The sequence below is a fragment of the Canis lupus genome, chromosome 4 (genome assembly GCF_011100685.1).
Source record: "Canis lupus familiaris isolate Mischka breed German Shepherd chromosome 4, alternate assembly UU_Cfam_GSD_1.0, whole genome shotgun sequence".
NCBI lineage: Eukaryota > Metazoa > Chordata > Mammalia > Carnivora > Canidae > Canis > Canis lupus.
In genome coordinates this window covers 22,143,284-22,168,610 of record NC_049225.1, presented here as the reverse complement: position 1 = coordinate 22,168,610, position 25,327 = coordinate 22,143,284, and the positions used below count along the sequence as shown (strand labels likewise).

General features: G+C 50.8%; 1 protein-coding gene across 5 annotated transcripts in view; it reads right to left on the bottom strand.

The window, feature by feature from the left end:
• The window catches only part of PALD1 (phosphatase domain containing paladin 1), a 94,404-nt gene that overhangs the window by 41,911 nt on the left and 27,166 nt on the right, over nucleotides 1-25,327 (bottom strand). Inside the window, exon 1 of one of the 5 annotated variants that reach the window (XM_038534217.1) lies at nucleotides 13,444-13,732. The exons of the other annotated variants lie outside the window; for them this stretch is intronic. The gene's annotated coding sequence lies outside the window, so the exon portion shown is untranslated. Of the gene's footprint in view, nucleotides 1-13,443; nucleotides 13,733-25,327 lie in introns of those variants that run through there. 5 annotated transcript variants of the gene reach the window in all.

Genomic DNA, 25,327 nt, shown 5'->3' with positions numbered 1-25,327 from the left:
TAAAAATAAAATCTTTGGGGGCACCTGGGTGGCTCAGTTGGTGAAGCATCTGCCTGTGGCTCAGGTCATGATCTCGGGGTCCTGGGATCAAGCCCCAGGTCAGGCTACCTGCTCAGCAAGGCATCTGCTTCTCCCTCTCCCTCTGATCCTCCCCCTGCTGTGTGTGTGTGTGTGTGTGTGTGTGTCTCAAATAAATGAATAAAATCTTTTAAGAATAAGATAAAATCTTTTTTTTTAAACAGGCGAAAGATTTGACAGTATGTGTGGGAGCCAAATAAGTACATAAACACACACCTAGCATCATTCATCATCAGGGAAATACATTAGAGTAACAAATACTAAAGACCAACTCCAGGGCAGCCCGGGTGGCCCAGCAGTTTAGCGCTGCCTTCAGCCCAGGGCATGATCCTGGAGACCCGGATCCCTGCGTGGAGCCTCCTTCTCCCTCTGTCTGTGGCTCTGCCTCTCTCTCTCTCTCATGAATAAATAAATAAAATCTTTGAAAAAAAAAAAAGACCAACACCATTAAGCGCTGGTGAGGATGTGGAACAAAGTGGATCCCAGACACGGCTGCTGGAGTGTACGATCGTGCAGCCTCTCTGGAAGAGAGCTTTACAGTCTCTCACGGTCCAGCAATTCCAGTGGGATGTGCTGCAGGTGTAAATGTGCGCACACATTTCAAGGAATTCGTACAAAAAAAAAAGGGAATCCCATTAACAATGTAATGTATTGTGTCGAGTCATGTCAAAATGATAATATGGGCTGATATATTGGGTTAAGCAACGTCATTAAAATTACATTCATCTATATCCTCTCACATTCTTAACGTGACCATTTAGAATGAGGCAGGTGGTCCAGGTGACATCTGACTGGACAGTGCTGCGGAGTCTCAGGGCTCCGCAGTCCAGGGGGCATCCCGCGGCCCGCTGTGGGGGGTCGGTCAGGGTTAACCCCCAACCCTTGCCTTGGGTGAAAACTGAAGAAGCCTGTTCCAGGCCCAAGGACTCCCAGGAACCAGCGCCAGCATTCCCAGGATGCTGGGAACTCAAGGAAGCTGTCGGTGACTCTCTGATGGCCTGGCACCCAGTCGGGGACACAGTGGCTCTGACTCCGGGAAGCACGGGCTCGGGGGCCCAAGTCTGCTGACTCGCATCTCCACCACTCCTCGGGGCCCCTGGGTGTGTGGCTCACCTTCTCTGGGTGTCAGTTTCCCCTCTAAACGGAGGAGCATCCCTATGCCACCTGGGTTGGGTGGCCTAAGTGTGTAGAAAGCAAGGGCTAGCCAGCCTGACACCCAGCAGGGCCTCTGACCCCTCAGGCCCTCTTCCCCTCCCAGGGGCCCCCTCCTCATGCACTTCCCTCCCTCTCCCCGCTTCCCATGTCCCCCCCCTGCCACGGCTGGATGGGAACCTCCCTGACAGGGCCGGGGCCTGACCCAGACAAGGCCTCTGGAGGGAAGGGTCAGGAGGAGTGAGCGGGCTCGGCAGTCCACTGCCATCCGGGGCAAGCACCAGGGCAGAGCGGGCGAGGCCACAGCAGCTGCCCTACCTGGGTACCACAGGTACAGCTCCCCATTTCGCTCGGTCTGCTGGGCCACCCAGGGAGGTTGCCATCCGCTCCTGGCCCGAACCAAGAACCAGGACAGCCCTGCTCCGGGTGGCCCCGGGCAAGCCCTCTGCCCGTTCCAGAACTCTCCCCACAGAAGACTGGGGTGTCCCCTCCAACCTCCTCCAACCTCTGCCACCACCCAGTCCAGGCCACCAGCTCCTCACGAGGCCAACTGCTGCAGCCCCCAGCAGGCCTCTCCTTCCCCCCACCTGGGCCTCCCGACATCCATCTGCCATGCGACAGCCAGAGGATCTTTAAAACCCTGAATCAGGTCACATGACCTCCTTATCTGGTCACACCGCAACATCCAGCCCCCTGTGCCAAGGAGGCCCCACCTCCCTGACCTCACTCACCCTGCGTGACCTGGCCTCCATGCTCCCGCCACTGGCCACAGGCCCCTCCTGCTTCCAGCGCCCCAGGCCCACTCCCCCTCACCAAGGCTGCGCACCTACCGCCCCTCTGCCAGGAACATTCTTCGGCTTATTCCCAGGGCTGCCCCTTCTTGCAGTCTTGGCTCAAATGTCCCTCCTCTCGGAGCCGCCGGTGACGCTGTCTGCCCACAGCACCCCCCACCACAGCCTCTGTCCATCCACGAGCCCTTTCATTTCCCGGCTGCCTCACTATGGGGCTGTCCCTGTCACCTCAGTCTCCCCCAGTCCCTCAACAAGCTGGGACAGTGCCTGACTGATCCACACCGCGGCCCCAGAATCAGGACAGCGCCCGGCAGATGCTCAGGAAATATTAATGAGATGAACATATGACCAGCCTCAGGCACCTGCAGCTTCTAAAGACGCACAAAGGAGCGGGCACCTGGCCCCAAGGAGCAGGTCTCAATCCTTCACAAGACGGGGAGGGGGAAGCCGCTCCCACCCAATCCTCCTCTTGCCCGGGACTGCCCTCCTCCCTCCAGCCTCCCACATTCCACCCTCCCCTGGAGGTTAAAGCCCAGCTCCTCCAGGAAGCCCTCCCAGACTACACACCCACCCGCGCCTCTCCACACGCACGGCCCATTGTGATCATCACAAGATGGGACACTCCATTCCCTTCCACGGCACGTTTTTCCTGGCGGGGGCCATCCTGTGTCCTTCCTGGCTCCTGTCAGCTGCCTGGCTCAGGGGAGGAGCTGCACACATAATCACAGAACAAATCAGCTCCATCTCTTTACCTCCCCACCCTGCCGGGCTCACCGCGGATGGGAACAGGGGTGGCACTCAGCAACACGTAGGCACAAAAGAACAGGAAGGATGTTTACTTAAACACTGTGGTACTTAATCCTGAGTGGGAGGGACAGAGAGAGGTATTTACTTTCCTTTTGCTCATCATCGCTTCTCAGTCTCCTACAATGGACATGATTACTCCAGGAACCTTTTTTTTTCAGTATTATTTGTAATAGTTTAAAAGTTGGACAAAGGTCCCAGCTCCTCACCTAGGGTGCCCCCGAGGCCCCAACGATGCTCCTAGCTCTGTATCCACCGCCCCCCATGCCCTCTGCCCACTGCCATCCACGTTTCCATAATCACTCCGTGCACAGCCTGGTGGCATATTTCATGTCTTTGTGAGGTTTTTCTTCTTTGCTAATGTCAACAACCTTAAGAGGAGGTGAGACAAGGTTTATGACCCCCACTTTATAGAAGAGCCTCCAGCTAAGCAGAGCCAAAGACATGAATTCCTCCCACGTTCCACTGCTGGATTGGAGGCAGAGTCACATGGTTTCGGCCATGTGCATCTCTGAGGGTCACCCGACCCCATCCCTCCACAACCTCCAACCCTCAAGCCTCCTTCTTTTGAAAACTTGAAGATCCAAATATGAAATAAAGCCACCAGGGCTGGGATGCCGGGTGGCTCAGTGGTTGAGCGTCCGCATTTGGCTCAGGGTGGGATCCCAGGGTCCCAGGATCGAGTCCCACATCAGGCCCCCCATGGGGAGCCTGCTTCTCCCTCTGCCTGTGTCTCTGCCTCTCTCTCTCTCTCTCATGAATAAATAAGTAAAATCTTTTAAAAATAATAAAAAATAAAAATAAAGCCACCAGGACTCTGGAATCGCAGGAAATCTTCATCTGCTAAACTGTATGTTTCTGAAATGTCTTCTAAATTGAAGGAAAAAAAAAGATCTGAAAGTTGGGCAGCCCAGGTGGCTCAGTGGTTTAACGCCGCCTTCAGTCCAGGCCGTGATCCCGGAGACCGGGGATCGAGTCCCACGTCAGGCTCCCTGCGTGGAGCCTGCTTCTCCCTCTGCCTGTGTCTCTGCCCCTCTCTCTGTGTGTCTCTATGAATAAATAAGATAAAATCTTTAAAAAAAAAAAAAAGATAGATCTGAAAGTTAAAACCAGAAGGTGGAGGAATGTTTGGAAATATTACCACATACTCAGCAGGCGGACAGCCACTGTGGAATGGGCCTGGAGGTCTGGGCTTCAGCCTGCAAACTACAGGGAGCCTTTGAGGATCCCAGGTCTGGCAGGGACAAGCCATCCTTGTCACCCCCTAAGATGATGTGTTGGGGTGGCCTTGGAGCCAGGAGTGGACAGAGTGGGCATAGTGCGTGAGGGGCCAGCCAAGGAGCTGTGGCAAGGGGGGGCCAGCAAGGGGCAGCAGGTCCCACCGAGGATGGAGCACCCAGGCTGGGAGAAGCTGCAGGGGGAGCGCCAGCCCCTGCCTTTGGCGAGGGGGAGAACACACCTCCAGTTCAGCTCCCCTAACAGGTGGAGGACAGAGAAGGAGCTCCCACCTGCTCTTCCTCCAGCCAAGACCTTGGCACTTGTCACCACATGCTCCTGCATGGCCCCCGAGGCTCCTGGAATTTGGAACCCTCAGGAAGGAAAAGGGTCCCTTCCAGCACCTTTAGGTGCCTGCCTCCATCCTGGGGAGCCCCCCACCTCTGATGCTCCCCTGCAGGTTAGCTCTGCTTGACTAAAAGCTCTGTCTCAGGGCGCCTGGGTGGATCACTCAGTTGAGCATCTGACTTTGGCCCCACTGCTTGTGCATAAGCACGAGCGCGCTCGCTCGCTCGCGCTCTCTCTCTCTCTCTCTTTCTCTGTCAAATAAATAAATAAAATCTTTTTTAATAAAAGGAAAGAAAGAAAGTTCTGTCTCTACAGGAGCTTGGATTGGGGAAGGGGGAAAGATTAGAATGAATTTGGGGACAGGTGGGAAATTTTGAATACAGACTACGTGCTGGATCAGTACGTTAACTCCTGGGGTGTGATGATGTTGTGGATGCCGTGTTCTTGGGAGATCCAGGCTGAAGTGTCTAGAGATGAGATGAGACACCTTGATGTCTGTCACTTGCAGATGGCCGAGAGACAGAGTCACAGAGACACAGAGACACAGAGGGCACAAGCAAATGGAGCAAATGTTAGCCACTGGTGAGCTCAGACACTAACTATATTCTCCCCCCAACTCTTCTGGAGGCTTGAAAGTTTTCCAAACAAAAAACCGAGGATGAGGGACACCTGGTTGGCTCAGCAGTTGAGCATCTACCTTTGGCTCAGGGTGTGATCCCAAGATCCGGGATCAAGTCCTGCATCGGGCTCCTTGCAGGGAGCCTGCTTCTCCCTCTGCCTGTGTCTCTGCCTCTCTCTGTGTGTCTCTCATGAACAAATGAATAAAATCTTTTTTAAAAACTGCAGATGAAAATATGTTTAAAATAAAAATTTTAAGAAGGTAAGCTGCCCTATGAGAAGCTGGTCTTCCACACACTGCCCCCCTCACCCCAGTTCTCCCCTCCAAAGAGACGAAGAGACACAGGAAGCATCTCATCTAGAGGGAGGAGGTCTGTAGGACCCCTGCAGTTCTGTTATTTTTCCGCTCTAATTAGCAGCAAGTACTGAAGAATCAAGGGGTTTCCAATAAAAGTGCAGATCTCTGGTTTCTCTTGAAGGCACCGAGGCAGGGAGGCAGTCCTGGGGCCTCGAGGGGGAGGGCGAGGTTCCCAGGGGCAGCCCTGCAATCGCTGCATCCTGTCTGCCTCTGTCACAGCACCTGCAGCCCTTCTGGGAGTCCCCTGGCCTCGCGGCCACCCTCCAGTGGCGAAGCTTGTCCTTTCCCCTGGCCCCAGCAGCCCGGACTCTGAGCCCCTCCGGAGAGGCTGGCCCACCTCCCTTGTTCTGACCACTGGGCTGCCTCCTAACCCTACACAGCTTCTCTGCATCCTCTGGCTGGTCTGGGACATGTGGCTTTCTGGTCCCTGGATAAAACTGACCTCCGTGTCGGGGAGACTTCCCGGTCCCCGAAGTGCTGGTCCAACTTCTTAGCCTGGGGGCATCCTCAGTTTGACCAAAGTGCCCCCAGGCCTCCAGCCCCTCCCTTCCTGCCATGTGTATTAATAAGCCAGGTGAGGGGGCAGGAACACACCCCCTTCCTTCCCTGCAGCTACCTGTGACCAGACCCAGCTAATGGAACATGAGGGGCAGTGTCGCGCAGCAAGTTCCAGAATCTTCCCTACGAGCCCTCCCTCTCCCCCCCTTCCTCCACCCTGCTGTCTGGAACACAGATGGGATGACTGAAGCTTCACAGCCATCTTGAACCACGAGCACATGAAGCCACACCCTCGGAATGGTGGAGGTCAAGTTCCCCAAGGAATCCGTGGCGTGGAACCACCACGCCAGGCGTGGGCTGCGAGGCTCTGGGTTCGGACAGGACATAGAAATAAACTTCCATCTTGTGTAAACCACTGCTGTTTGGCTTGTCCTATTACTCGCAGCCAAATCTAATCCTGACTAATGCACTCCATTATTTTTAGGTTTGACCCTCAGTGACCGACAGGCCACATGGCAACAAGACAGAACTTACTTCTCTCCCTTCTTGCAGGAGAATGTCAAGTTTCCCTGCTGGTAAGAGTCAGGCAGAGCGACACCAGGATCCTGTGAGCCCAGCCCACGCGGGGGTGTGGGGGTTCACAGAATATAGAAGACATCGTCTCCAGCCCCCAGGGCCCATGGGGTCACTAAGGAAACGCACGCAGGACATGATTACAGCACCAGCCACTGCTAGATGGTGGTCCAGCAGCTCCCCCAGGTCAGCCGCAGAGGTCTAGAAAGTTCCAAGCAGCTAAATGTCTGTTCCATGCTATAGAGAGAGGCTTGGCCTCCATTGCTCCAAAAACGCAGAGAGAGACTACAAGTGTCTCCCCACCACCGGGAGTCTCTCTGTGGCCCTCTTGGCCATTCTGGAAAACAAGAAGGTGTTATCTGGATAGGAAGGGCCCTGCTGGTTGGCTTTTTCAGGGAGGAGCAAGAGGAGGGGATGTAGCACTTCCCAGGGAGGGCCCAGTCTGCTCTGGGAGGCAGTCATCCTGCTCCTGAAAGAGTCTGAGGCACCGTCCATCTCCAGGATCCATGCACCAGGGACTGGGAGAGGGGAGGCCAAAACTCAGGCGGGGAGGACCCTGGGGAGGAAACCTAGAGTTTCCTGAGACCCCACTCAGGGCCCTGGGCCTGCTGATACTCATCTGGCTGCTTCCTGGAACTGGGCCCCAAAGGGCCAGTGAGAACTTAGGCTGGACCCCACTTCTGACCTCCAGTAATGTCATGGGGGCCAGAGGCTTCCTTTCAAAGAGCCTGGAAAATCCACGGCCCAAGGACACCTGGGTGGCTCAGCGATTGAGGGTCCATCTGCCTTTGGCAGGGCGTGATCCCAGGGTCCGGGATCAAAGTCCCACATCAGGCTCCTTGTGGGGAGCTTGCTTCTCCCTCTGCCTGTCTCTGCCTCTCTCTGTGTCTCTCGTGAATAAATAAATAAAATTTAAAGATTTTATTTATTTATTCACGAGAGACACACAAAGAAAGAGAGTGGCAGAGACACAGGCAGAGGGAGAAGCAGGCTCCATGCAGGGAGCCCGATGTGGGACTTGATCCTGGGACTCCAGGATCGTGCCCTGGGCCAAAGGCAGGCGCTAAACCGCCAAGATACCCAGGGATCCCAAATAAAATTTTTAAAAGAGAAAAAAAAGAAAATCCACAGCCCACTTCTGGGGTCTGTCCCCATCCTTCCACTTCTGTGGCTTCCAGTCTAGACTCTCCTGCCTGGCACTCAAGAACCCCCTTCCCGTCTTCAGCAGCCCCACTGCCTTCCACATCCCCAACATTCCAGGCAAGCCCTGGTCCCAGATACCCTATGGTACAGAGCAGAAAAAGCTCCAGTAAGTGTTTCTCGCCAGCATGGGCTTTCGGACAGGTCTCAAGTTCAGCATATCCCTCCCTGGGCCACACTTCATTGCCATCTGGAAAGTGAGGGGGCTGGACAGGATGGGAGGCTTTCAAACATTTTAGCAGCTGAGCCCTTTCAATCCTTGATGAAAGTCCAATGTGTAATGCAGCCCGATGTGCAATACAGCCAGCCGCAGAGCCACTCCGCTGGCTGCCAGCTTAGGAAGGGAGATGCAGCGTGTCCTGCCCCAGCCCCACCCGGGGCCTGCTCCCAGGGACAAACAGCTCCAAGGCCACTGGCCAGAGATGCTCAAAGCCCTCCCTTGCTCCAATCTCCCAGGACACATCCAGCCCTTCCCTGTCCCCATGCATCTGTCCTCCCTGGTCCCATAACCAGGAACACCATCCGCACCCTCACCCCCTCACTCCCTCTTCCTCCAGGGTTTGCAGCGCGCAGCCTGTGCCCCACACGACCCCAGCCTGAGCTCACTGGCCTGGTGTTTGGTAAGTACATGCTCCATCTCCCCACCCGGGATCCAGCGCTCCTCCAGAGCCCCCACAGAGCAGAATCCACAAATGTCATTTCCCTAAACAAATTTCACGCTCATGACCTCATTTCTGCTTCGGAACAATCCTCTGAGAGAGCCAGAAGCCCAGGCCACTGTGCCGTTCTGCAGATGGAAACACTGAGGCCTCTGAGAGTTCACTGGGTGACATAACAACAGAAGCCGGCCTCTGGTTCCACAGCCTGGTTCTACTGCATCAGCACCCACGCACCCTCTCCCATTCCTCCTGACACGACTCTCACTTTCCCAAGACACGATGGGAAGGTTAAACCAGGGACCTGGAGGCACAGAACAAGCTGGTCCCAGAAAAGAGGACTCCTTCCAGGGCCACAGGCTCTCATGCACCCCAGGCAGCCAGATGCCCGGGGCGGGTAACAATGGAGCTAAAAATAGGGCAGGAGGCTAAGTGGCCAGCTGCCGGAAACATCTGCCTCTGCTGCAGAACAAACATGAGGGAAGTCACCATGCTGCAGGGTCCCTACCGTGGGGCAGGGGACAGCTGGGGGCGGGGGAGGGGAAAGTCAAACCTTCAGGTCTGCACCCTGGGCAGGGGCTCAGACCAGCCCCCACCCGCCCTGGGCCCCATCCCTCCCCACACACGCTATAGACACACACGTTACACCTTGTGCACCAACATGTATCTCCGAGTTAGAGTCAGATGCGCCTTTGAGACCCCAGTCTCTTCCTCTCATTTTACAGAAGAGGAAACTGAGGTCCAGAGTAGACCAAACAACTGCCCACAGTCATGGAGACAGTGGACAGCAGGGTGAGGAGCCGGGGTTCCATACCCCTCTCCTCTGCAACTCCCTGGCCATCTGCTTCCCGGAGCATGTCCATCCAGGGCCGGGAAAGACCCTGACCAGGAAGGGCCTTCCCGCTCCGCAGAATGAAGCACACCAAGCACAGGAGACAGATTAGCACAAAAGACTTCAGCTCAGGGGCGCCCGGGTGGCTCAGTGGTTGAGCACCTGCCTTTGGCTCAGGTCGTGACCCAGGGTCCTGGGATCGAGTCCCACATCAGGCACTCCATGGGGAGCCTGCTTCTCCCTCTGCCTGTGCCTCTGCCTCTTTCTCTGTGTCTCTCATGAGTAAATAAATAAATCTTTTTTAAAAAATCTTAATATAACCCGTAAAGGACAAGGCTGGGCCATCTCTCAGTTGGTCCAACACAGTTTTCCTCCAGCGAGTGGCAAATGAGGTTGGAGAGCCACGCACCGGCCTCTGCTCATCTGCTGCACATCTTCCTGCCCCACTTGCTCCCTCAGCCTAGCTGACTCCCATCCCCTGAACCAGGAGCCTCCTCCACGTCCCCCAGGCCACATCGCACCATGGCCGTAGCCTCCCTGAAGCCCACTGGGCTGGGGCTGGGGCTGGCCTTCGATGGCATCCCAGTGTTTGGCACAAAGTAGCCACTTGAATGAGCAAAATTGGACAGATTTTTAAACAAAAAAACCGATGAGCTCTGTGGGTGTCCATGCTGTGAGCACAAATTAGACAAAACAGGTGGGTTTTAGCCCGGGGCCCAGAACACAAAAGGCACTCTATAAATGCAGCCCTGTTTCAAGTGCCATAAGAAAATGGGGCTGGGGTAGGGGGAGACACTGACCCCTGGGTCCCATCTGGCAGAGAAGGTTAATGAGGAAGGGACGTGAAGGCCAGAGGCTGTGGAGGCCCCTTCCGGCCAGGAAAGGGCGAAGGTAACTCTGAGGGCCCCGTTTGAGAAACAGACCCTCCCCTGTAGAATTGCCTCGCTGAGACCCCTGGTCTCTCGCGTTGACTCACACTCCCAGGGGGACAAGAAAAATGCAGCATCTAAAAAGTCCCCTGGGCTCCTCACTCACTCCTGAGGATTGAACACAGGATTGAACACATTAGTAGCTTGACCAGGATTTAAAATCACAAATGAGGGCAGCCCAGGTGGCTCAGCAATTTAGCGCTGCCTTCAGCCCAGGGCCTGATCCTGGGGTCCCGGGATCAAGTCCCGTGTTGGGCTACCTGCATGGAGCCTGCTTCTCCCTCTGCCTGTGTCTCTGCCTCTGTGTGTGTGTGTGTGTGTGTGTGTGTGTGTGTCTTACGAATAAATAAATAAAATCTTAAAAAAAATAAAATCACAAATGATGAACTTCTAACCCCAAAGGGCTTACAGCCCCACCCCCTCACCCCAAGTTGCACTTCCAGGTATGCGTAGCGGGCTGGAGCCCGAGGGAGGCTACCACCGGATCACAGTTCTAACGGCAGTCTCCGCAGAGCCCAGGTCCCCAGTGCCTTCCAGTGTCCACAAGGTCCAGACTATTCTCAGGACAATACCAAGTATCACTGCCTTCTCGCCACGAATGAGCATGCTGATGGAGCAAAGCCACAGCAGTGGGGGACACTCAGCAAGAGGCATGGCACTGGCCCCCAACAAGGCTACCCGTCACTCATGTAACAAAAGATGCCACTATCACTTAAGAAGGTCTTTGATGAGGGGCACCTGGGTGGCTCAGTGGTTGAGCATCTGCCTTTGGCTTGGGTCATGATCCCGGGGTCCTGGGATCGAGTCCCACATCGGGCTCCCTGCATGGAGACTACTTCTCCCTCTGCCTGTGTCTCTACCTCTCTCTCTCTCTCTCTGTATGTCTCTTGTGAATAAATAAATAAAATCTTAAAAAAAAAAAAAAAGGCCTTTGATGAGGGCACCAGGCTGGCTCAATCAATAGAACACACAACTCTCCATCTCAGAGTTATGAGTTCAAGACCCACATTGGGTGTAGAGATTGCTTAAAAATAAAATCGCTTTTAAAAAGTCTTTAATGAATCAGTAAAATTAATTTCACTGAAGCAAAGGCCTTGAGTACATGTCTTTTTACTACTCTGTGAGATGACCGAGCATGTACCTGGGCAGGTGTCTGAGGGAAAGGCACCTGTGAGCCAGGCTGAGCTGTCAGCTCAACTAGCATCTTTGTTCACAGAAAGAACAGCCAGCAGACAGACAAACACCAGTTACTCAGAATTGGTTAGCTGGCAGACATTTTCTTAAAAATGAACAAGGTGAGCCTGTCCTTTCAAGGAAAACAATTGACGACATTTGTTGCCAACGATCAAGTTCGAGCTTTAAGGGAAACATCAGAACTTTGGAAAACTGGCATCAGCCGTTGTGAGTCTGACCACTTCCCCAAACATAAAGACTTTGCAATGATATGGGTGATGATGTTAACATACATAATTTCTGGATATTGCTGAAATGAAATGTGTCCACATTTGGAAGATCTGTGTAATTCCATGAATCAGCATCTTCCCGATGACTAATATGTAAATGTCACAAAATCACACCTGTGTCAAAGATCCATCCAGGCAGGACGGTCTGATGGATTTTAATGCAACAAACTATGAAAAATTCATTAATATGTTTACAGATTCTACATTTCAAATGGCCTTTAAGAAACTATCACATGTTGAATTTTTATGTAGTCTCAAAAGAAAATATCCAGAGGCTAATAAAATATTCCTCCCTTTTCCAATCACTTATCTGGGTAAAGCTAGATTTTCTTGGGGATCCCTGGGTGGCTCGGCAGTTTAGCACATGCCTTCGGCCCAGGACGTGATCCTGGGGTCTCAGGATCGAGTCCCACATTGGGACCCCTGCATGGAGCCTGCTTCTCCCTCTGCCTGTGTCTCTGCCTCTCTCTGTGTGTGTGTCTCTCATGAATAAATAAATGTTTTTAAAAATCTTAAAAAACAAAAAAGCTAGATTTTCTTCATATACTTCAATCAAAACAACATATCACAACAATTGAATACAGGAACCCAAGTGTCTGTTATTAAACCAGACATTAAAGTGATCTGCAGAGGCACCAGGCTGGCTCAGTTAGCAGAGCATGCAACTCTTGATCCAGGAGCATGAGTTTGAGCTCCGCCTTGGTGGGGAGATTACTTCAAAAAAAAATTTTTTTAATCTTTATAGTGATTTGTAAACTGCAAAACAATGCCACTCTTTCCAATGTAGTTTATTTGGGAAAACAGCTCAGTTTTCAGGAAAAAAAAAATTGTTTATGTTAACATGTAATGGGTTTGCTATTATTTTTTAAGTAAATGTATACATATATGTTTTAAAATATATTCAGTTTTAATTTCTAATATGGTAAATATCAACTTATGTATATAACCCACATAAACAGAAATGCTTTGGAGTCTTCAAATTTTAAGAGTGTAAAGGAAGGTGTCCTGAAACTAAGAAGTTTCCAAATAGCTATGATTTAACTCCCATAGTAACCCTTTGATGATCATGTATGAGCTGGTCCCATTTTGTAAGTACAGACCCTGAGGCACAGAGAGTCTGGGTGACCTCCCAAGGGCACACAGGTGGCAGAGAGCTTCCAAGTACATGCTTTCACCCTCCAAATTATCCCTCCCCTAATACCATGCTCCCGAAGGAAGTGTAGAAGGATGAATAATGACTTACTAAAAAAAAAAAAAAAAAAAAAAAAAAACACACACACATAAGTGAAAGAAGACAGTTTGGGGGCAGAAAAGAACTTTCTATACAAAATGCTAGGGAAGACATACAGGTAAACATCAGTAGATCAGACTACATAAAACATGGTCAGCTTTGGGGTGCCTGGCTGGCTCAGTCGGTGGAGCTCTTGATCTCAAGGTTGTGAGTTCAAGCCCCACGTTGATTACTGGAAAAATAAAAATCTTTTTTAAAATGACCAGCTTTTGGGATCCCTGGGTGGCGCAGTGGTTTGGCGCCTGCCTTTGGCCCAGGGCACGATCCTGGAGACCCGGGATCGAATCCCACATTGGGCTCCCGGTGCATGGAGCCTGCTTCTCCCTCTGCCTGTGTCTCTGCCTCTCTCTCTCTATCATAAATAAATAAAAAATTTTTTAAAAATCTTAAAAAAAATAAATAAATAAAATGACCAGCTTTTAACCAACACAGAAAAACCACGAAGCTGAAAGGCAAATGGCAAACTGGATAAAGATATTTTTGACAGTTTTTTATTATTTATCATATTCAATACAGCTTTTTTTCCAAACCAGAAACCAAGTATATCTTGAGACTGTAACAGACCCAAGAAACCCCAAAAGCCCAATCCAGAAATACAAATGGACAATGAATGTCAGAAAAAGATGTTCAACCTTACTTGTAATTTGAAAACTGGAAACGACGAAACGCCACGTCTTGCCTATCATGGTGTCACAGGTACAACAGCAGGACACACCCTGTGTCAGCATGGGTGCCAGGATGGGTGGGCTCTCCCTGAAGCACCAGGCAGGATGCAACCTGGCACTGCTCCCTAGCAGCTAATCCGGCAATAATTCTAAAATACCTTAAGAGCACGCAACTCTTTGATCCAGCCAAGTTTCCTATCCGTTGAGTCAATGCAAATAATCAGAGATATGGCCACAAAAATGTTCGACACAGCTTTGCCTAGTTTAGCCAAAGACTGAGAACATCTTTCACATGAACAGTGGTCAAAGTCCAATGTATCGCAGACGTCATCACGCAGTCATTAAAATGGATAGAGTGTCAGATGGCCGTCACTTAACAGAATGTGGAGGGAAAGAAGCCAACATCAACAAACACTGTCTGATTCCCTTCATCTAAAACTCAAACACAGGCCGAACTAATCTATGGTGTTGGAAGTCAGACAAGATGTCCCATCTGGAGCAGGAAGGAAGGGACGGCGGTGAGGTGTGGGGATCCAGGGTTCTGGAACACTTCTGTTCCTTGACTTGGGGGGAGGCTCTGAAGGCTGTGCTCATTTTGTGTAATCAGAGCATGTACTTGCGATGGGCGTCCTTTTCTGGGCATGTGAAACTCCAACTTAGAAGTTTCAAAAATAAGAAGTAACAGTTTACTTACATAGGAAAATGTCTATTGTATGTTTAGTCACCAAAAAAAGGCAAAGTGTACACACACACACACACACACACAGAGAGGAAAAATCTCCAGAAAGATACATCTCAAAACGTGCATGGTGAACTGTCCATGGCGAGCTGTGGTTATCGCTGCAAAGTGGAGTCACAGATGGTTCTTCTAATCTTCCTGCATATCTTTATTTTCTCTGACGTTTCTTTTTTTAAGATTTATTTATTTATTTATTTATTTATTTATTTATTTATTTGAGAGAGAGTGTCAACCAGACCCCCCCACTGAGCATGGAGCCTACCACAGGTCTTAATCCCAGGACCCAAGATCATGACCTGAGCTAAAACCAAGAGTCGGATGCTTGACTGACTGTGGCATTCAGGAACCCCTCTCTGATGTTTCTATGATGAATGAACATATATTATTAATAGAAAAAAAGAAGGAATGGGGCACCTGGGTGGCTCAGTCAGTTAAGCATCTGCCTTCAGCTCAGGTCATGATTCTGGAGTCCTGAGATCGAGTCCCATGTCCATTGGGCTCCCTGCCCAGCAGGGGGTCTGCTTCTCCCTCTGCCTCTACTTGCCACTGCCCTTATTTGTGTTCTCTCTCTCTCTCTCTCTCTGTCAAATAAATAAATATTATCTTAAAAAATTAAAATCTTTAAAAAAAGAAAAAAGAGACAAGCCCAAGAACTGCACAGTATGGCCGCTGACAACCGCAATCCGGTTTGTGTGTCAACCCTACAGCCTGAAGAGCCCCTGACCCCACTGGAAAAGCTCAGGCGACTGAGGGTGGTCCTGAATTGCCGCCAACGGCTTTTGCTAAACACTTGCCCACGGAAATCATTCGGATATAGGAATCAGAAAGCCCTGGGTAGACCCCAGCCCTGTCCCCCTACCAGAGGCCTGGGCCACCTCCTTAGCCTCAGTTTCCCTGTAGTGGAAAAAGGGTTAAATGAGGTTACAGATGTCCCAGCCTGACCCAGTCAGGGCCCAGAGCACATCTGACACACAGGTTCTCCCAGTTTCCACAGAAGAAGAAATGGGGGCCCAGGAGGCTGAGTGACAGCCCTGGGAGATGCCCAGAGAGCCTCCCCGGCCATCAGTGCCCCCACCAGACGGTGCGTGCCACACACTGGATTTGACCTCGGGTAGCCTCCCTTGGAATCCACACCCATCATCCCCATGAAACCTCCACGTGGAGGGCCACGGCAGGAAAGGTGGGTGGCGGATCCAGACAGGAAGTGACCTCGCCGGATGAATGACAGGCCAACATTCCACCGGGAGCCCCACCTGCTGGGGACCTTCGGGGTCATGGGAGCCAGGAGTGGGTGGGCACACGGAGGCCAAGGAGGAAACAGGATTTACTGCAGAAGGCCAGCCACATGGCACACTTCCCCAGGCAGGGAAGTGACTTCATTTCACAGTGTCGCCCTCACTTCCGTCCCTCACGTGGCAAGGAGTTAACCCTGAGAGGGCCATGCTTCCCTGGGCTCTTGCCAACTCCACACGAGCCAGGGCAGGAGAATCCAGGCTTTCTCCTCTCCCCCACTCCTGGTATCCCCAATCCACGGATGAGGAAACTGAGGCTCAGAGAGGCTGTCCACGAGACAGGGACTCCAGGACCTTCCCCACTACACTGAGCTGCACGGAGAAGGGAGATGTTAATTCAAGGTCAGGAACTCAGGGAAGACTTCCTGGAAGAGGAGACCACTGAGCTGCTACTTAAAAGAGGAGCAACATTTGACGGACAAGAAAAGCATTCTGCAGGGAGGAAACTGCACAGAGAAAAAGAGATGCTTGGCGCTGTACAGAGTATTAAGTCCAAGTATTATGGTACTTGTGAGGCCAGAATACAGGATGGGGTGGGGTTGGGCTGAACCCCAACTGCCTTGGAGACCGTGCCAGAGAGTCAGGATATTGCTCTATGGGGTGAGATGTGCTATGCAGACTGGGGTGTGAGTAGAGCTGCACGATGGTGCCCGTGTGTCAGCCTAAGAGGGCTGCACGGAAGAGGCAACACCCAGGGAACCACCTCAGCAAGGGCTTGTTATTACTCTGGGACCCCTGAGGCCCACAGCTCAGCAGGCCTCACCGTGCCCCCCACCTCCACCCAGGATCCCCAGCTACACTGGGCTTCTCTGTAAAGGAGAGGGAAGGAAATCCATAGTACCCACACACTGTGAGCCGAGGTGTGCATCGCATGCCAGACCGTGACACAGCAGGGCGCCGACGACACCGAAGGCGCCAGCCTCAGCGCCATGACCACCGGCTGCGTGATCTTGACAGAAACACTTCACTTCTCTGTGCCTCCGCATCCATCGGATGCAGACGGTGTGTCACGGCCACACTGACCCACGGGCAGGCGGAGTGAGCTGGCCTGGGTCACATGGCAAAGCAGCAGCAGAGCCAGGATTCAAACTCGGGCCCACCTGGCCCTCACACCCAGGCTTCTCCCAGCCCTTCAAGCAAAACAAAACCTGAAACCCAAAAGCTGGGGCTCTCCAGGCCTCTGGGCGGTTTCTGGCGGGGGAAGAGTCTTCCCACCCCAAACCTCCAGGAACCAAGGGAAGGGCAGGGAGAAAACAGTAGGGCACGGCAGGGGAAGAAAAATATTTTCAAGTTTCTCCCTCTTCCTGTTTATCTATCCTCTTGATCCAGAAGCTTCTGGTAGCTGTTTGTCCAGGGAAAGTCCTGCCAAGAGTGACATCCTGCCATCCGCCGCCCTAGGCCCAGCAGCCCCTGCCCGGCCTGCACTGGGGGCAGCGGGGACCACTTCCCTGCAGACCCTGCCTCGCCAGGGGGGCTGCTGCAGAGCTGGGCTCTCGACCGATGCTGGGGCCCAGGACTGAGGACCCGGCCAGGGAGGGGAGGCCGCTGCCACCCCCTGCTCAGCTCCAGCTGGCACCAATCAGCTCCACACTCAGCTGCAGAGAGGTGATGAGAAGGATTCAAGGAAATGAGGCCGAGCCTGGCCTGGGTGCTGCAACGGGGGTGGGAATGCAGAGCACAGGTTGTGCAGCCAGGCTGACCTGGTGTCCGATCCTGGCTGACCCCCGACTTGCTGTGTGACCTTGCCCAAGGTACCGAACTTCTCGGAGCCTAACCCCCTGATGTGTAAAATGAGGATAATATTGGAACCTGCTTCATAAGGATGTGCTGAGGATTACAGGAGACAATGTGGGGAAAGGGCTGGCACCTGGGAAATGTGAACAAATATTATCAATTCCCACTCCTACCATCAAGCTGACCCCCTCGCTCAGTCCTGAAGCTCCGAGCTACGTTTCAAATAAGCTCAGGGGTACCTGGGTGGCTTAGCAGATTAAAAGCTCCGAGGTATGTTTCAAATAAACTCAGGGGTACCTGGATGGCTTCAGCTCCGGTCATGATCTCAGGATCTCAGTCAGGATCAAGCCCCACCCTGGGCTCCCTGCTCATTGTAGGGAGTCTGCTTCTCCCTCTCCCTCTGCCCCAGCCCACTCTCCCACCTGCTTGTGCTGTCTCTCAAATAAATCAATAAAATATTTTTTAAATAAAATTAAATAAATAAAATGAGCTCAAAAGAACAATTATAGCCTCAAAAAAAAAAAAAGAATGAAATTCTGACACATGCTACAACACAGATGAGCCTTGAAGATATTATGCTAAATGTTTAAATAAGCCAGACACGAAAGGACAAACATTGTATAATTCCACCTACATGAGGGACTTAGCATAGTCAAAGCACAGAGATAGAAAGTTAGAAGGGTGGCTGCCAGGGGTCGGGGTAGGGAGGGTAATGGGAAGTTAGTGTTTAGAAGGCACAAAGTTTCAGCTTCAGAAGAGGAAAAAGTTCTGGACATGACGATAATGGCTATACAACGGCGTGAATGTACGTAATGCTATTGATCTGTACAATTAAAAATGATTAAAGGGGTACATTTTATGGTACATATATTTCATCTCAATTTTTTAAAAAGGGCTCATTCCAAAAAAAAGGGGGGGGGGGTTGTGATGCCCATATTAAGATTTGTCCCTGTCCTTGGATAGTCCAGGGTCAAGAGGCAGGACAGGCATGCAAAAAGCAGAAGGTGCCACCTCCCAGGGAGCTGGTGCCATCAGAGACCCGAGTGCTGGGTGCTGAGGAAAGAGGGGCACGCATTGCCTCCTGGACCCGGCTGGGCTGGGAGGGGAGGCAGCCCCTGAGCCCACTCAGCCAGGCTCCTCCCAGGACATGATGGGGTCTGGGCGAGGCAGCCCCAGGCTCCTGCACCCACCAGGAGCACAGTAAGTGTGAGAGATGCAGGGCCCCTCTCACACCTCGTGCCTGTGTGTGCACACACTGGCACACACACACACACACACACACACACACACACTCCCAAGGCCAAAGACACCAGAGCAGCCCTCACAGGCCAATCCCACCTGTGTCTGGCCAGCCCAGGCACCAACATCCAGTAACAATGGCTCCTTATGAACCCCAGCACCCACCACCCTGGAAGGTAAACTGCAGCCTGCCCACCATCTCCAGGGCCAGCAATGGGGAAGGAGGGGTGTGAACAAGAACTGCTTACTGGACACACCCCGTGTAAGAAGACCTAGAAATATGACCCTCCAGAAGCCCCCTGACCTCTGCCTGACAACCCTACTCATAGGGCTTGGGTGAGAAGCAGGCCACCTCTAGGGAGTAGTAGGTGGGTAAGAACAGGAGTGAGAGGGCCGGTGGGGGGAGGGGTAGACTGGCTGAGGTCCATCGTGAGTCACTGTGTGACCCTGGGCAAGTCACTTCCCCTCTGGGTCTTTTGAAGACTCCTTAGCTTCCTTCTTGGTAGAATGAGCCTCTATCCCACCACCCAATGGCCATACATCCTACAGAAGTGTGTGCGTCCACCACAAGACGAGCAGGAGTGTTCAGCAGCTTTTCTCGCCATCACTAGAAGCTGGAAACACACTGAAAGTCCATCTACAGGGAAAAACCAATGTGAGGTGGTAACGCCTCTACAACGGAACACTACAGAGCAACGGAAAGGGACAACCCGCCGAGGCCTACAGGATCACAGATGAATCTTATAGAGTTGATGCCAACAGAAAGAAGCCAGAAAAATCCAGATAAAAACAGTTCACATTCTGGGGCACCTGGGTGGCTCAGCGGTTGAGCGTCTGCCTTTGGCTCAGGGTGTGATCCTGGGGTTCCAGGATCGAGTCCCACATCGGGCTCCCTGCATGGAGCCTGCTTCTCCCTCTGCCTCTCTCTCTGTGTCTCTGATGAATAAATAAATAAAATCTTTTTAACAAAAAACAGCTCATTTTCTCTGGTGCCATTTACAGAAAGTTCAAGAGCAAGTAAGACTAACCCTTGGTAGGCACTCCAAAGCACAGACACTTGAGAGTGGGGCTCAGGTAACGGACTGGGAAGAGGCCCCAGGGAACCTTCCAGGGCACTGAAAACGTTCTCTATCTTGGTCAGGGTAGGGGTCACACAGGTGAAATACACCTGCATCCTTCTCAAACTGTGCCCAATTTACCGTCTGTAAATGAGACCTCAATTTAAAATAAAATGCCTAAATAAATAAATAAATAAATAAATAAATAAATAAATAATAAATAAATAAATAAATAAATAAATAAATAAATAAATAAATAAAAATGCCAACAGCGATAACTCCTACTCTGTCTTCCTCTGAGGACCACGGTGAGGCTCTGCTGAGTGCGCATGTGGACAGGGTTGGGTGGCGATAAGAACATGGGCTGTGAGACAGAAGGACCAGGGTTCAAATCCTAAGGCTCCCTCTGACTGGGTCCATTTTTTTTTTCCTTGCTCGGTTTATTTTTGGTGGTGTTGGCCAGATTTTTTATTACGGGTGTATTTGTATTTACTGTCCAAACCAGGTGAAGACGCATAAAGAAAAGGTTTATGCCCTTCCCATCCTCCTTGAGGCCACCTCTTAAAAACATCCTCCTGCAACAAGGCTTCTCAAACCCTTAAGTAGACAACACGAACACCCCTCCGGTTCATACACAGACCTCCCACCCTGTCTGCTGACAGGGCAGGCCACTGACTGCGGTACTGCTCATTCAAGTAACAGCTACTAAGCATCGACCATGTCAATCAGCCAGACACAGTCCTGTCCCTTCACGGAACCGACATTCCCACAAGAGAGAGAAAAGAGAGGGCGAGAGGGATGGAAGGACGAAGGAGTCAACCAAGAAATACAATGATGACACGTGTATACGTTATATGCATCATGACGTGGACGCCAAGGGACTGAGAAGCTCAGATGGAAAATGAGGGAAAGGACCACGGTCACGGAAGGTCTATGCTATGAGATCCGAAGACAGGGAAGGTTCCAGCCACAGGGGCAAGCACTCCAGGCAGACAGAACAGCACGGGCAAATGCCCTGGGGCAGGGGTAACTCGGAACTGAAAGGAAGAGCATGTGGTCTCCAGCGAACTGCTGCAAAATCCCCGTGCACACGGCCTTCCATCCTGATAGTGCACATCTGTAGCACAGGCCACCGAAACTCATACTGCTGAGATAGAAAGGCCTGTGCATTTAAAACCACAGTAGGGGGATCCCTGGGTGGCTCAGTGGTTTAGCGCCTGCCTTCGGCCCAGGGCGTGATCCTGGAGTCCTGGGTTCGAGTCCTGCATCGGGCTCCTTGCATGGAGCTTGCTCCTCCCTCTGCCTGTGTCTCTGCCTCTCTCTCTCTCTCTCTGTCTCTCATGAATAAATAAAATCTTTAAAAAATAAAAATAAAAAAATAAAACCACAGTAGACTCTGTAGTCTTATTTTTCCAAAAGGCAGTAGCATTTTGCCCAGCAGCCAGCATGGCTGAAAAGAGCCGGTTTCCTCCCATCTTCACCAGTTCAAGAAGTCATCAATCTTTGTCCTTTCCGACCATATAAAATCTCTCCACGTCCTTGTCTGTGGAGTGGGGTCGATGACAGTGCCTCTGCTCCCGGCCTCAGGATGCTACTGTGAGATTTAAGAGAGAAATAAATTCACCTAATTTGCTAAGCTCGGTTTGCACAGAGGGAGCACTCAACAAGCGGGGACAGCCTGTTACCACCATTTCTGCACAAATGCCAGGAGACACACGTGTCACCTCCATAATCACCATACCAATCAGGCCAACTTGCTAAGGGGAGCTGTGAAGGCTCAACCCCCATGATGTGGCTTGGCGTTCCCTGGAAACAGGGACAGAGGGAGAAGGAGGCTGAAATCATGGCTCAGCATACAGCAGTGAACTGGCTGGGTGGGAGTCCAGAGACTAGTCAGGGCAACCTGAGACTCAGCTTCTTCATCTATAAAATGGGCTAACTCATACGTGCTTCCTGCAGACATTCGACGGATGCCCCTGGAGCACCTACCATGCAGGAGGAATTATTCTAGGAGCGGAAGATGCAGAACAAAATCCTGCAGCAGGCCCTGGAGACCCGTGAAGAAGGACAAACTGGTTTTAAGGCCAATGTGGAGAAGCCAGCACAGCATGCCTACAGGCTTCACTGCCCACAGAGCCTGGGCCACGGCCAAGGTAGGGAAACTGAGAGAAGCAGATTCTACAGTGGACACCTGTCATTTAGACGCCAGAAAGACACGGAATGAGCTGAGGAGGAGGGCGGGTGGGAAGCTAGCCCATTTGGTTCCTGTAGTTCCCACCTACCACCCCAAGCAAGGACCATGGGGCTCAGGCCCCACATCTGCACCACGCAGGAAGTCTGCAGGACCCACGAGGCAATGCAGGGCTGTGGGTTTTCAGGCATTGGCAACACAACTTAATCCAGACTCCACGATGTGTGCTCTGGGATCTGTGAGCTCTCTCTCTCTCTCTCTTTTTTTTTTTAATCGGGATTTAATTCACATACCATAAAATTCACCCTTTTGAAGTACAATTTGGTGGCATTTCATACATTCACAAAATGTTGCGCAACCATCACCGCTGTCTGACTGCAAATATCAAACCCAAAAAGTTAAACACACAGTTACCATATGACCCAGAAATGCCATTCGAGGTATATACCCAAGAGAACTGAAAAGAGGTATCCAAACAAATGCTTGCACACCCATGTTCACAGAAGCCCCATTCACAGCTGGCGAAAGGTGGAAACAATCCAAGTGTCCCTGAACTGATACGTGGATAAACAAAATGTGGTCTCTCCATACAATGGCTTTCTTATTCAGCTATTAAAAAAAAAAAAAAAAAAAAAAAAAAAAGGAAGCATGGCTACATGCTATAGCACATGTGCACCTTGCTTGATAACATGATTCCAAGGGAAAGAAGCCAGACACAAAAAGTCACATATTATATAATCCAACAGGTGAACCCACAGAGGCAAAATGCAGATTAGCGGTTACCAGAAGCTGGGAAGAGGGGTGGAGGGCAGGGTGATCCCCAGTGACTGCTTACAAGACAGGGGGTTTCCTTTTGGGGCAAAGACAATGTTTTAGATGTTTGACATCATCAATCAAGGAAATACATATCAAAACTACCTAACGTCCATCAGGACAGCTATTATTTAAAAAAAAAAAAAAGCCACAAGTTTTATTAGCAGGATGAAGAGAAACTGGAATCCACACACGTGGTCAGCAGGGATGTAAAATGATGCAGCCGCTCTGGAAAAGGGTACCGAAGTCCCTCAAAAAATTTAAATAGAATTTACCATAAGATCCAACAATCACACTTCTGTGGACATTTACCCAAAAGAATTAAAACCAGGATCGCAAACAGATATTCACATACCCACGTTCACTGTGGACAATTCACAATAGCCAAGAGGTGGAAGCAACCCAGATGCTCACTGACGGATGAACGGATAAAGATGTGGTCTGTACGTACAACAGAGTATCATTCAGTCTTAAGAAAGAAGGAAATTCTGCAATGTGCCACAAGGTAGATGAACCTTGAGAACATTATGCAAAGTAAAATAAGCCAGTCACAGACAGACGAATGCTACAGATTCCATTTATATGAGGTACCTAAAGTAGACAAATTCATACACTCGCAGAGTGGAATGGTGGTACCAGGGGCCAGCGGGAGGGGAAACGGGGCTAGTCATCCACAGGCATAGTTTCAGTGAAGCAAATATGAGTAAGTCTAGAGATCTGCTGAACAACATTGTCTCTATAGTCATCCTGTATTGTACACTTAAATTTTTATTAAGAAGGTAGATCGCATGGTAAGTGCTCTTACCACAAGAAAATAAAATTGTGAGAAATGTTTTGGACTTAACACAGAGGTGACGGTTGGTTGCACAACGTTGTGAATGTACAAAATGCCACTGATTTAACTCCGCATTTTAAAACAGTTAATTTGGGGGCAGCCCGGGCGGCTCAGCGGTTTAGTGCCGCCTGCAGTCCAGGGCGTGATCCTGGAGACCGGGGATGGAGTCCCACGTCGGGCTCCCTGCATGGGGCCTGCTTCTCCCTCTGCCTGTGTCTCTGCCCTCTCTCTCTCCGTCTGTGTCTCTCATGAATAAATGAATAAATTTTTTTTAAAAGTTTATAAAACAGTTAATTTGGGCTAATGTGAATTTTACTTCAATTTGTAAAAAAAAAAAAAAAAAATGAGCACATCCCCTGGGTTGTCTAAATGACCTCATAAGCAAGCACCACCATGCAATTTGGGGCTGAAGTCGGTCCCCGTGTTTACAATCGAGTTCCTTTTCTGTGAAGGCCAAATGACATCATTGCACATGGTACAAACAAAGGTGGTGGTCCAAACAGAGGAGGGGTGGGGTGGAGGCTGAGCCACCGGGTAGCTAGCCCATGGAAGCCTGGATGTGGCCAGTTCAAAGGCCCTCCTCTCAGGAGTCAGGACCATGTTCGTGTTGACAGCATCTGTGTGAACTGAGCAAAGTCCACCTCTGTCTATGCCAAATGCCTGATTCCCACAGGAAGCGGGTTTAAGAGCCACTAGATGCAGAGTTCCATAACACCACTATTCCGCTCTTATCTTCCAACAAGCCAGCTTCCCAGATACCAAGTGGGGCACTACCGAAACATTACTCACTGGCAGGCTGGCTCTAACGTGAGTGATCAGAATTCACTCCAAACCATCCAACCAGCCAACATCATTAATGTCACTCTGTACAGCAAGCTCAGGTGACAGAAGCAGGGGAAGAGACCCAGCTCTTTACCATCAACCCACCATTGGCAATTCGGGTGCAGCTTACATCCTTCCAAAACATTAACATTGTTCCTTTGCAATGGGTTGGCTTTCTCCTCTTATTGGTATTTCACATTTATTTCATGGTTATGGAGAAACTACATAACTCTAAGGCATTTACATCTAGTTTTATATTTGTACACATTTCAGTTACTCTAATAAGAAAACTTAAATCAACAAGTGAGGTTTTTTACTTTCTTTTTTTTTTTTTAAGATTTTATTTGGGAGCGTGCGAACGAGAAAGCATAGAGGGAGCAGGAGAGGGAGAAGCAGACTCCCCCGCTGAGCAGGGATTCCGAGGCAGGACTTGATCCCAGGACCCCGGGATCATGACCTGAGCCAAAGGCAGATACTTAACCGACTGAGTCAGGGTCTTGGGATCCTGGCTCAGGTCCCCAAAAAGGGATTCCCTTTTTTTTTCTTTTAAAAAAAGAGTGCACAAGGGGCACTTGGGTGGCTCGGTGGGTTAAGCATCTGCCTTTGTTTGACTCAGGTCATGATCCAGGGCTCGGGGATGGAGCCCAGAGTGGAGTTGGGCTCCCTGCTCAGTGGGGAGTCTGCTTCTCCCTCTCTCCACCCCTCCCCTCATCATGCTTGCTCTCTTTCTCAAATGGATAGATAAAATCTTTCAAAAAATAAATAAAATAATAAAATAATAAAAACTTTAAACGGGAGGCCACAAAAAAAACCCATACACTGTATGATTCCATGCAAAATGTCCAGAAGAAGCAATTCTACAGACACAGAAAGCAGACCAGTGGGCTGGGGTGTGGAGTGACAACGTACACAGAATATCTTTCTGGGGTCCATGAAAATATAATCAGACAGCGGTGACTGAGGCAGGACTCTGAATATACTAAAAGCTACTAAATTCTGTGGGTTTTAAGATTGTATTTATTCATGAGAGACACAGAGAGAGAAGCAGAGACACAGGCAGAGGGAGAAGCAGGCTCCCTGTGGGGAGCCTGATGCGGGACTCAATCCCAGGACCCCAGGATCATGACCTGAGC